This window comes from Leptonychotes weddellii, chromosome 7 (assembly GCF_054177405.1).
Source record: "Leptonychotes weddellii isolate Sample4059 chromosome 7, ASM5417740v2, whole genome shotgun sequence".
NCBI classification, from domain to species: domain Eukaryota; kingdom Metazoa; phylum Chordata; class Mammalia; order Carnivora; family Phocidae; genus Leptonychotes; species Leptonychotes weddellii.
In genome coordinates this window covers 1,009,871-1,023,003 of record NC_138375.1, presented here as the reverse complement: position 1 = coordinate 1,023,003, position 13,133 = coordinate 1,009,871, and the positions used below count along the sequence as shown (strand labels likewise).

The window sequence follows — 13,133 nt, the reverse complement described above, 5'->3', positions numbered from 1 at the left end:
TTTGTTTGCTTCATCTGATTTCAGAAACAGTGATTTCTATTTTTATGTCTCAAGATTCACTGGGACACGAAAACATGGCGTTTTTACCTTCTTATGCAAATTCCTCAGGTTTGTGTGTTTATTCAGAAAGCTTTCTCATAAAGAGGTGAACCCCCACTTCTTTTGTGGCTCCCTGTGGGGACAAGCCATCCCTCTGCGCACACACTGAGCTGAAACCTTGCGAGGTGGCAGGTGGTGGTGCCGAGTCATCGGGCCTGCAGGGGTGTGTCCTGCCGCCCACCTGACTCTTCCAGATGGCGGGCTGCTGCTGGATGTCAGGTGGGCAAAGTCTAGTGAGCACGGTGCAGGAGTCAACAGCAGGGAGTGTGCCCCCAGAGAAGCGTCCCCCAAAACCCTCATCCGCCCAGAATGGAAGAACAGGCCTTATTAGGAAACGCTGTCTTTGCAGGTGTCACGGATGAAGATGAGGCCATAGTGCAGCAGGGGGACCCCACCAGTGGCTGGTGTCCTTACAGGAAGGTCATGCGAGGACAGACACTCAGGGACAGGAGGGCCAGCGAGCACCAAGGCAGAGGTGGGTGATGGTCTGCAAACCCAGGCCCCCCAGCTTGCCCGCAGGCCAGGGGGCTTGCTCATGCCTTCTGACGGAGGGCGCCGGCGGCCCCGGGGACACCCCGACTTCAGACTTCTGGCCCGAGAGTGGGCGGTGCTGTGTTCTAAGCCTCCAGTCTGGGGTGGCTCATTCAGGCAGCGCCAGGAAACCGTGCCTTTCCTCTCTGGACTCCCAGGTATCTGCAGCCACTGTAAATCACCAGCCTCACTGTGGGAGGGGGCAGGTGCCCAACACGTCCACCCGAAACCGAGGTGACTGTCGCACACATATACACTAGGTCCAAAAACATGAGCCCGTTTCTGGAGTGCCTGACCCAGGGGGGACCCCTGCCTCAAGAGGCAGGGTTCAGGGGCTCAGGGATGACGTCATCCAGAACCCTGTACCCCCTGCCCCGGATGCTCCTGGTGGATGACATCACTCGGGCCCCACGAGCCCCCATGCTCTGCCTGATGACATCATCCAGGCCCCAAACCCCATGCTCCACGTGTGACGTCATCCAACCCCACCCCCCCAGGCTTCGCACATTCATGTCACCCAACCGCACCACAATGCACTGCATGATGTCATCTGACTCCACGACCCCAAACTTCACGTGGATGACATCATCCAGGCCCCTAAACCCTTGCGTGATGACGTTATGCGACCCCTAGCCCCAATGTTCCACCTGATGACATCACCCGTCCCGCCCATACATGTGATGATGTATGTCATCCAGGCCCGCCCCCATATTCCCGTGATGACGTCACCCACCCTGCCTCCACCCCATGCTCCGCCCTTGGGGGGCGGGGCTCGCTGGCTGCGGAATCACAGGCACCTGGGATGAGTCACCACTCTAGCCTCAGTGTCCAGGGCTGTGGTGTCTGCCAGGTAACGTGAGGGCTAGCGCGACTTCGGGGCGCCCCGTGTGAAGCCCGCACTCCAGCTTCTGCAGCCTGATGGGAATAGTGGCCTTTCTGGCTCCAAAGTTCCCGAACCACCATGCTCATAGGACATTACCTCCCCAGAAAACTGTATGATGCCAACAGAAGGGTTCTGGTTTATTACACAACTTATAAAATCGGAGGACAGCGAGGATGGTGGGGGTCACCCAAACCGCATTCCCAAACGGTCAGTGTTTCAGTGAGCGAGGGGCTGCAACACACGGCGTCCTGCAGATTCCAGCTAGCGGCTCCTGATGGGGCAGCGTCCCTACACCTGCGGTGGTCCAGACCGGGCAGTTAGCATGCAGCGGTCAGCACGGCCACGGTCAGCACGTGTCGGTCAGCATGCAGCGATCAGCAAAGCCACGGTCAACACGCCACAGTCCACACAGTCACTTCCAATGGCTACAATTAGCGCACTGAATCAAGCAAGAGAAACAATCTCCTAGGCCCTAGTTTGGTAAAATTTGCCTGACGGTCGTGCATGAACATGCGCGTAGCATCTTTTCCACGTCTGCCAATGGACAATGGACAATTATCCTTGGGATGATTTCCCGACAAGGTACTGCGGCGGGTTTTGGTGCAGAACTCAGCTCCCCTTGGGCACACACAGCCCTGCCACTGGGTCTGGACATTTAAGCAGGCACCTGTGATCTGCCTTCACACACGTGCGCAGGCCCTTTGTGCTTCATTCATCAAGTGTCTGTGCCTTTTCCCATTTTCCCTCCAAGACGGAATCTTTTCTCTATCGACCTGTATTTGAGGATGTGAGTTTCTTTACCGTATGAGCTGCCAATATTTTCCCCAGTCTTCGTTTGACTTTTCTGTTTTAAAGAAAACTCAACTACAATTGTAGTGCATTACAGGGAAAAGAGAATGAAAAAATGAATTTTTTCAAGAAGAAACAGAACCATGCAAGAGTTGGGACAAGGAGCAGAATACGATGATAGTTTACACCTAAGTATTTTACACTACATAAAAATGGACTGAAATCTCCAGTTAGAACACAAAGAATTTTAAATTGGGTAGCAAAAATCCAACTACATTCTGTTTTCAGGACACAATAAAAACATAAGGATACATTCATGTTGAAGATAGAAAGACTAAAAACACAGAACATGCAAATACTAACCTAAAGAAGTTGGTGTGGCCAAAATAAGAAAAGCAAAACAGACCTGAAAGCAAAATGTTTTACTAGAGACGAACCTAATCGCTTCATAATTTTAAGAGGTTCAATTCAGTGAAAAGGCCATTTTCAGTCTGAGGAAATGAACGGCAGAGCCCCAGACGTCCTTCTTTAAAAAGGGAAACAAGAAAGAAGAGATAGAACTTGGTGGAGGAGCACCCGAACCCACATCTGGGGGCAGCTCCCACTGGCCACGCCACACCAGCCCGAGGGTGTCAGCCCCTGCAAGCCAGGGCGCTCAGAGCAGCCAGCCACGAAACGGACCGTCAAGCAAGTCTCAACCAACAGATTTCAAAGGATGGAATCATACAGAACATGTTCTCAGACTAGGCTACAAATTGCTAAGAGCAGAATATTCCCATCTACTTGGCCACTAATAATTACACGCTTATATTTAGAACTGAAGAGTAATGACAAACCATGAGAGACTATGGACTCTGAGAAACAAACTGAGGGTTCTAGAGGGGAGGAGGTGGGGGATGGGTTAGCCCGGTGATGGGTATTGAGGAGAGCACGTTCTGCATGGAGCACTGGGTGTTATGCACAAACAATGAATCATGGAACACTACATCAAAAACTAATGATGTAATGCATGGTGATTAACATAACAATAAAAAACTTAAAAAAAATAAAACTGAAAAGTAATGAAAATACAACCCATCAAAATAAGGCGGTGTGGCTAAAGCAGAGATTAGGGTGAACTTCATAGCATTAAATACTCATGAGAAGAGGAATGCTGAAATTTAACACAGTAAAACCACCACCTCGAGAAGTTAGGAGAACTTCAAAATAAACAGCAAGAACATAGAAATCAAAGGTAATGGACAGAAGTTAATCAAACAAAAACCAAAAATACAGCCAAGCAGATGGACAAACCAAAGACTCCTAAGGGGTCAATGAACCTCTGAAGAGATGCAGCCAGAAAAAAAACCAAAAAGGCACACTAACCCCTCAGGAGGGGAAGCCAATGCAGATCGTGAAGCGCTGACGAGATGTCAAGAAAGCACTCTCAACAGCTTTACGCCAGGACCTGTGAAAATCTAGGTAAAACGGCTAGACATCAAGAAAAAAAATACAAGGCACCAAAACTGGCTCAAGGAGAAACGTGAATGCGCTAGCAGCTCACAGGAAATCAAACCTTCCTGCCACAGCGCCAGGCCCGCAGGACTCTCTTGAGCACCCCCGTCAGTCAGTCATTGCAATCTTGCGCCTTCTCTTCCAGAGAGCCGAGAACCTGAGGGCTCCCCACCCAGCTCCAGGGGCGCAAACCCTGACACCAAGACCCAGGACAGAGAAAAGGAAATGCTCAAAAAGCCTCATCCAAGCCTAAACGTAGATGCGGAAGCCCCAAACCACATGAGGCCCCATAGGAAAAGGATTCCAGACCAGGAGCAAGTGGGGCCTCTCCAGGCAAAGGAATGGTTTCACTTTAGAAAATCAGAGTAATTCACAATGTCACATATTTAATGGAAAAAGCATCACCTTCCAACAGATGGAGAAAGCGTTTGGTAGAACTCCACACCCACTCAAGTTTAAAATCATGGCCAATAGGACAGAAGTCCCATCTGCAACCAGCAACTCGGCCAGGGGACCCCTCCCACGGGTGTCCCGGCTCTCTGTTGCCCTCCAGCCCCCGCATGTCCAGGCGTGTGCTGGTCAGGGCTACTCCCCTGGCAGGCCCCACGCCACTCAGATGCAGCTCAGACAGGGCTCTGCAGCTCCTGAACACCAAGGCCGCGTGATGTCCCTCCTGTGTTCATCCTGCTCCTGACCAGACCACCAGCCCCTTCCAGCTCCCCCCACACTGACCCCAGGGTCACTTGGCCCCTTTCCCCCACCCTACGCCCCTCCTCTGACGCTAGCTCAGAGGCACTTCTGCTGGAAGAGCCTCATGAGGACCCACTGTGCGCCCCCAAGTGTGCCCAGAGTGTGAACTGGGGCACACAATCGGCAGGCCTCACCCATTGCCTCCCCTTGCCCCCGAGGCCTGGGCTGGCCCCACAAGGGGTCCAGGAGGGGCTCTGCACTCTCCGTGCCCACGAACCATTCCCCTCAGGATGGGTGACTGTTCTAGGCTAGTGATGCTCTTCACTGTCTCTAGCTCCTAGGAATGAAAAGTTGCATGTCGTTCTGATAACACCTCCATCAGGTAATCTGTTCTTTCATCTGGAAGCTCAAGTAGTTTTCTCTAGACCCTATAGTTTGGAGCTTACAATTCTTTAGAATCAGAATATCCGTAGCTGTGTCCTCACCAGTCTTGCTGGGATGTTGGCGTGGCCCGTACAGGTTTCCCTCCAGCTCCCTTCCCTCCTTGGGTTAAGAGCGCCTCACCTCGTGTTGCCCCATCACTGCCTCCCCCTGGACCCCACGTACCGCATGTCAGGGCTCGCGGGCATTCTACCCAGCCTCCTTTCCCTTCCCTCCAAAGTCCTACTGTTACTCTTCTGTTACCTTACTGCTCTGTTAACTACACAGATTACCCTGAATCTGGCCTGCATGGGACTGTTAATACAGATGCTTCCCGGGCTTTAAGATTCTGCGTTTCACCCGAAACAAGAGGACAGAAGGGAAGTGTCACTGCAGGTAAGTGGTAGGGGGGTGGGGAGCACATGCTTTCGGAGCACGAAGCCTGAGCCCAGCGCCAGCCCCTGGGGGAGCCTTAAGCTTGATGAACCTCCGTTCTGCAGAATCAGAGCAGTTCTCCCCACCCCCCGTCCCTGAGCAACCGAGTATGGTCGCACGGAGCAAGGACGCGCTGCAGAAGGGCTGGCACGCGCCCCGGAGGGGGACCCCGCTTTGGTCTGCACCTGTAAGTGCACCTTCATTTTCCAACGTCGGTTCTCTGAAAGAAACAAGCACGTGGCTCGCCATCCGGGATGACAACACCATTTATTCGGCACCGGCAAGAGGCTCTGTTGTATGTTCACGCCGGGCGGCCCGCACGCATGGCCCCCAGGACCACGATGCACGTCGTGCTAGTGATGCTGATGTCTGAACTGCAGTCCACAGTAGCCACATGTCCCCGTCTTTGTTTCCTTGTCCTGAAAGGATTCGAGAAGAAAGATCTCACATTTCCATATTCTGCTTCCATCTAAACACGTTTAGACATCAGACAGGAAAGTGTGCACAGAATTTGAAATACAATCTCAACTAGACACGGCTGAAATCCTGGGGTCGTGCCAGAACTGAGAACCGTCGCGGCACCAGGCCTGGGTCTGACACTCGCTGGCAGCCGCGGGCGGTGGCCTGAACCCCGGCCCTGGCCCCAGAACACGTGGTCATCTCAAAGGACTGCCGCAAGGACAAGTCTTCTGGCCTTAGCTCAGTGCCCGTCTACTCCCCTGGCCCAGGAGGGTCGAGGTTTCACCCTGAGCCCAGAATTCAACGGACTGGAGCAGGTGGAGCGCTGCGCAGAGGCCTGCCGCCCCCCAGGCCAGGGTCTGGTCCGGGCATGCTCAGGCCACTAGCAGACGGGGCACTGGGGTGCTGCTGACTTCTCGCCCCTGCGTTCATGCCGCGGCACGCCTGAGCCTCAGCCCCTGCTTGCCCCTCTGCTCGAACGTCCCGGGCCCTCCCCTCTCCAAGGTTCTGTGGGTGCAGACTCCAAAAGGAGGTTCCAGGAAGACCGAGCCCGCGTGTGTGGCAGGAACTGGACAGTCCGTGCTGGTAACACTAAGTATGTCCCAGAGCACCTCACGGCACGTCCCAGTGGAAAGGGTGCCCTTCACACAGTCCCTACTGCGTGGTCTGTAGGAAAGGTCAGAGCCAGCACTGCAAGGGGCCACACGCAACGGGACAGCTTAGACCAGGGCAGCAAGGACAGGTGACACGGTACCAGGTTTATGTACACTTTCGGGTGGCCGAGAGCCCCACCGCCGCCATCGCACGCAATCACACGATCTCCAACCTCACTCACGGGCTGCTCAGCTATCAAATCGATGGCAAAGTTTTCATTCACCTGGAATGAGACGAAAGGAAAAACTCATGTAGCCAAGGACAAAAGCTGGATAACTTCCTGGAATTTAAGCTTATGTGGACAATGCCCCCGACTCTCAGGTCTATACCAGCACAGGCACATTCCGTACGTTCTCGTCTATTATTGCTGCGGATCGTCAAACCACACGCATAACACACGCATACACACGCACGTGTAACTTTCCATTTGGATGCAGTGTCACACTTACAGAAACCGTGCAGAAACCGGACCACACACACTCCTCCCTGGTCTGGACCTAACGCGCAGACCAGACCCCTCGCACTGGACCCACGCCTCGCTCCGCCTGCTGGGACACGTGAGGAGGAGTGACACGGAGACAGGCGCCCAGGGCTGACTGTCCCGGCCAGCAGAGGCCCCTCCGCGGTCACAGAGGCAAGGAGGCTCTGGCAGACGCCCACGGCCACGGCCACACCTTACAGGACAATACGGGACAACCCGGGACACTGGAAGGACGACGGGGCTGCAACTGCGGGGACCGAAACCCAACAAATACGCTGAAATCTGTGATTTCGCAGATTTTAAAATTCAATAAACACCTCGCCATAGGGAATGATCTCATTTTAAAAACTGGTAAACAAAAGGAAAGAATCGATATTCCTTCTACTTCCTTCAGGCTAACCAAAGTGCCCTTCCGCAAGTGGGAAGCCAGCATCGCCCTCAGCCCCGTGCGGAGACGCTCGGCCACCGCCCCGGGACCCCGCACCACACCTCGATGGAAGCGCCCTAAGCCGCCACGCAGTGACCTCAGCACAGAGGACCCGAGTCGGACCTGACGGAGCTGCTACAGCCAACCCCGGTTCCACACCCCAGGAACGAAGGCACCAAACCCCACGAAGGGCCCAGCTGTGGGCGACTCCACAGGAGAAAATGACCCAGGTCCTTTGACAGGTGAGTTCCAAGGAGGTGAAGGAAGAGCTTGTATGTGTCTGGGGGGAGGGGGCGACACCTAAAAGTTAGAAGAAACACAGACACTTCAGCAACTGCAGCGCATGAAGCTTATCTGTATTCTGAGTTAAAAACTTTTTTTACTATGACACAATCAAGAATATTTACCGCCCATTAAAGATCGCTGTAATCTCCAGTGTGATACTGATGCTCTAGTCACGTTAGCACCTCCTGGGGATCCATATGCACGGGGAAACTCGATGCAACGGACCCACGTCGGCAACCTGCTTCACGATGGCTGGCGTTGGCGGGGAGCAGGGTGTGGGTGGATCCAAGCAGAAGCCAGCACGGCTGCCTTGGGAAGTCTCCTGGTTGGTAACCGTTGGATCAGAATGGGCTCACAGGACGACCATGATTCTATCCCCTCCACTTCGTGGACTCTGTTTTGTTAAACAGCAACTCAAACATCCTGGCTGGGCAAATAATGTGTCTTACAACGAGCTATTGTGGCAAAAGGGACCCAGGCCAGGAGACCCGTCTCACTTGTATGTGACCCGCCGTGAACCAGGCACTCAGAGCCATCTCTGGCCAAGGCCAAGGAGACCAAGCTCCTGAGGCTGGGCAAGCTGGGAAAGTAAAGCATCCGTGTGTGTGTGTGCATGTGCGTGTGTGGAGGGAAAGGCCCCCAACGTGCCCCACAGCACAATTATGGGGCCGACTCCCGTGTCCCACCACGGGGGGCCAGCCCACACCACAGGCTGCAGCTTCCCGCCCCGGAGAGCCACGCAAATCCAGGAAGGACATCCAGAGGCATTTCCCTGCTCCAACAGTCTGTGCTCCCCAAACCGTCCGCAGCAACCAGTCATGCTCTGACCACGCTCTCAGCCGTCAGCAGAGAGAGCTTTGTGTCCCACACTCGGGCTCCCAAGGAGCAGCTCGCTTGATGGCACCTCAGACCTAGGGTCACCATCAACCCACCCAGGGTGGAAAACAACGGCAAGACCACATTTGGGAAGTCACCCGCTTCTGGAAGCTGGAGGGTCATCTGACTGCAGCACACGGTACGGGATGAATGCCATCAGAGGGGGAACGTCGCACTTCCTGGCAGGCGTCCCTGCAGCTACGATGGGGAGTGACGCCGCGTGCAAACAAGACGGGAAGCGGAGGCTACACACAGAGAAGTAAGCGCTGCCCAGGCTACTCTGCCATCTGCTTGGTGAGAACCAACCTCAGCGCTGTGCGTACCTAACAGTGAGAACTGCCGTGCGGGGCAGTCCTGGCCACCGGGGCCCGGCTGGGTGCCTGCCCTGCGTGCCCAGAGCCCCACCTCCACGGAGAGGCCCATCTTAGAGAAGACAAGGAAACAAGGATCGGGCATGGATCAATCTTTATAAATAAAGGGGGGCTGGGACATCTGAATTTCAATAAAACCTGGAAATAAGTTAGAAAGGCACAGTCAACCTAAGTTCACAGTTTTTCTAAAGCCAGCAGACTCCATCCAGAGGACACGCGACCCAGCGTGGCCCAGGCCCTTACTCTTCCGCAGAAACAGATGGCCTCGCCTGCCATCAACACAGAGGACGCCCCAGACCCACAGAATGTGGACATTCTGGGAAAATTTAATTATTTTTAAAAAGGTTTATAGCTACGGACCATGATTTAGTGAAGCTGTATTCCCACAGACACAACGGGAGGATACCGGGAAGTAAGGCTACGTTAGAGGCAACAGGCTGCACACGCCACACGGCCGGGCAGGGAGGCCGGGCTGTCCCACAGGCCCCTCCAAGCACAGCGGCCCCTACAGACAGCCCGGCCGCTCCCCTTACACCCGAACCTTACGTGGGCTGCAGACGGAGGGAAGTCCCGCTCCCCTCTGCTGCACACAGAGCCACGCAACACACAAATGAAGCCTCAGGGTGTAACACAGGACGGCGTCTACCTAAGTAACAAACCCCCGGGCCCCATCACGGCAGTCAGACCGTCATCTCCCACAGGAAGGGCAGCTGACACCCGAGACTGACACAGGACTGCCCCTGTCACTCAGCTCCAGGGTGACCCTGACCTTCCATGATGAACGTCTCGTTCCCGGGGTTCAGTTCAACCGCAGGCGTACGAAAAGCCTGGGAGCCAGCAGGTGTCCAGCAGCCAACTGCAGGTGACAGCTCAGGGCTCCGTCTCGCCGCCCTCACCGAGGAAGGCCGTAGAGCACCACCAGACCTCGCGAGGGCACGAACGCAGACACACGTCACAGCGCCCCACGCTCTTGCCTCGGCTGTCGGCACCGTGGGTTTCAGGCAGACGGAGCCACACGCCCTAAACTGTGCCATGGCTGTAGACTGTCCTTGACGCACCACCAACGTAACAAATGGGAAATTACCTTTTTATTTATCTCCTGATGGCCAACTGATTCGGGCATAAAGATACTTAGGTTCAAATTCGTTTGTCAGTAAGCTGTTATGTTATTCTAACTCGTGGTTTTGGAAGTGACAGTTCTTATGGAAAGTTTAATCCATCAAACTGAGATCAAATCCATTAAAAGTACAATATAAAATACAGGACTATACAAAATAGTATTAAAACTACACAAAAAGGAAGAATAATCCTAGTTGAGTAACCAACGTTCTGTAGGGTGCTAACCCTGTTCATGGAAATTTACAGAATTAAAATAAAGTAAAAGCCCAATTATTTAGACTATCAGGTATCTTTAATAATAATACCACATTTATATTTAGGTGAACATACGTGTCTATACACACTATTATAATTTTTCAATCACAATAAAAACTGCAGTTTTCATCCAAATTAATTTTTAACACAAATTTGGAGAAAATGCTCAAAAATACCTCCTAGCCTTTTTGTACGGCAGTGTTCGCAGGTGCTCCGGAGGGAGAGGACAAGCACGGACACAGGGAACCGCCAAAGCGAGAGAGGAAGGCACAGACCTTGAGGCTCAGGGCCACCAGTGTCTGAACCTTGGGCTTCAGGAACTCAGTTTCAAGGACTCCCACTGGATCCGAGGGGTAAACAGACTTCTGACAGTCCACGCCCCCCAGGGAAGCCAAAGGTCTGTGGCTCCTAATCACCCGAAGATTTATTTAAAACGCACATGTCTTTTTTTTTTTTTTTAAAGATTTTATTTATTTATTTGAGACAGAGAGAATGAGAGACAGAGAGCATGAGAGGGAGGAGGGTCAGAGGGAGAAGCAGACCCCCTGCCGAGCAGGGAGCCCGATGCGGGACTCGATCCAGGGACTCCAGGATCATGACCTGAGCCGAAGGCAGTCGCTCAACCAACTGAGCCACCCAGGCGCCCAAAACGCACATGCCTTTACCCCACTCTCACGGCAGACAGGATGTACTTGGGAAGGGAAACACAGAAGACAAAGTGCCCAGGAAATGCTGAAGAGCCTGCCACCGCGAACACACTCCCCAAGTCTCCAAATACGCATTAAAAGGCATGTGCTTGCTCCTTCCAGAAGACAACCACACAGACACAGGAAACCATCCTCGTTAAACCCTTCACAGAGCAGTGAGGAGGCGGGCCTTGAAAAGAAAGTCCGTGGGGAATTCTACTGCGTGAGTCGCTTAAGGACAGGGCTGCAAACTGGGCGGGGGGGCAGGGGGGACTGTGGGCGCAGAGGAGGGAACCCCCCCTAGAGGGAGCGGACCCGGAGCTCCACTGCCGCTCAGCAGGAGCCATCTCTCCAAATGTGGGCGGGGCGGCCCCTGGCACTAAGCCCGCGCCTGCTGCCCCCTGCCTGCACCTGAAGCACAGGGACCCTCCTCCCAATCCCCGGGGCAGCACTGCATCCCACTGGCTCGTTCAGCCTTCTCGAACCTTCCAGACACGTGTGTGTGTGCACGTGCACGTGCGCATACATGTACCTTTGCGTCACGACGGTTCCGATGGCTGTGTGCTAGGCCGGTGTCAGATGCCAGGCAGCAGGGGATGAGATGCTCAGGGTCGCACTCTGCTCCCCATCCTGGCTAACACCCGAGAAGCTTTCTAAAGCTTCTGCCTGGAGAGCGTGGGCCACCTCAGCAGAGAAGTCACTTCACCAGGCGAGCGGTCTGCTCTGCCATGTCCCAGGAGAAGCAAGGCCGCACGAGCTAATGGCTAGGAAGCCCTTCGAGGACACTCTTCACTCCTGGCTGGGCCCCGAAGCCACCGGGCACACACCCGGTCCGCAAGCTCCTCTCTCCAGCACTCGCAGCTCCCGCTTTCCATCCCCAACATCCCCAGACTCTTCTGAGGTGGACAAGCTTCATGTTATTGCAACAAACACAGCAGGTCACATGGACATTGGCACCACAGGGACCGCCCCTCAGGTCGGTGGTGGTTGGCACCTTCAAGTTGCTACTGAAGAACAAAGGGGCCCAGTGGGGGACCGAGTCATAACCAGACTTGCCTGCCAGCTGTGGGGTGGGGGGGGGATCTAAGACGGGCAGGAAATGTCCAGAGCACCCTCCCTCGGATGGATGCCCACTCTGGGCAGCGGGGGTCACCAGCCCCACCGCTGGCGAGGGTATTCCTACTGGGGCAGAGCATCACTGCAGAAAGTGGAGGGCAGGAGGGAGCTGTACTCAATGGACCTCGGCCTCCCAGTGTTCTGGGCTCTCTGCCTAATTGTGCATCTTTAAAGCCTACAAATGACGCCTGCCCCAGTCACAGTAACCCAGCAGCAACAGAATAAGGCACGTGCTCGCTGATGGCTCCCTGAGGCGGGGGGGTTCTCTAGCGGCTTGTCTGCTCGGACCCGGCACCCTCAGCCCAGCGAGGTCAGCGACTGAGGCAGGCAGTGCTTGGGGGCTGCACAGATCCGGACGCGGTCAGACAGAGCGACCTGGAGCCATGCTCGAAACCAGATGAGTACACCCAGCTGCGAGGGGACAGAGACAGCACCGCTACTGTTCTCACTGCTGTCCCCATCACTGCCACTCCCCACTGTGGTCGCTTGTCCACACGAGCTCTTCCACTACAGGACAGGAAACGTGTGCGTTTTCATTTGATGCATATGACCACAAGGTCAATTAAACTATTTCTGTAACTTCAGACGAGTATCTGCTCAGTTCCAGCCCTCTGCCTTGCGGAGGTGGCCCAGGACCATGGCAGGTGGCTTTAAGGCTCCTTGAGGGGTGGGAGCTGGGTGGCATGTTCTTCAGCACGTGAGTGTCCCCTCTTGGGAAGATCCCGTCACAGGCTCACACGGATTCCTTTGCAGACTATCAGGCATGTCTGGTCAGGAGTGGCCAAGAGCCACACACAGATACTTTCCATTTTTCTCAGCAAAGGCCAGCTCAGCTATCTAGCTTCCCATTCTCCTTGTTCTTCAGATTAAGCTGAGATTCGGTGGATTTCTTAAAATACAACTAACCAAAACTAGAGAGACAGCAAGATCCATGGTTGTCAGAGGTTGGGGGGAGGAAAGGATGAATAGGTGGAGCACAATACATTTTTAGGGCAGGGAAACTACTCTGTGTGATACTGTAACAGTGGACACATGACATGAGTTTGTCACAACCCACAGAACG

General features: G+C 54.2%; 1 long non-coding RNA gene across 2 annotated transcripts; it reads right to left on the bottom strand.

Moving 5' to 3' along the window:
* Positions 1-1,626: 1,626 nt before the first annotated feature.
* On the bottom strand, positions 1,627-10,779 carry LOC145722520 (uncharacterized). 2 transcript variants are annotated; one of them, XR_014146824.1, is made up of 3 exons: positions 6,555-6,875; positions 5,527-5,760; positions 1,627-1,807 (listed from the first exon to the last, which is right to left on the bottom strand). It is a non-coding gene; the product is annotated as an uncharacterized LOC145722520 (long non-coding RNA). The 2 variants fall into 2 exon arrangements; XR_014146823.1 differs by lacking the exon at positions 1,627-1,807 and having other exon boundaries at positions 5,584-5,760; positions 6,555-10,779.
* Positions 10,780-13,133: the final 2,354 nt, after the last annotated feature.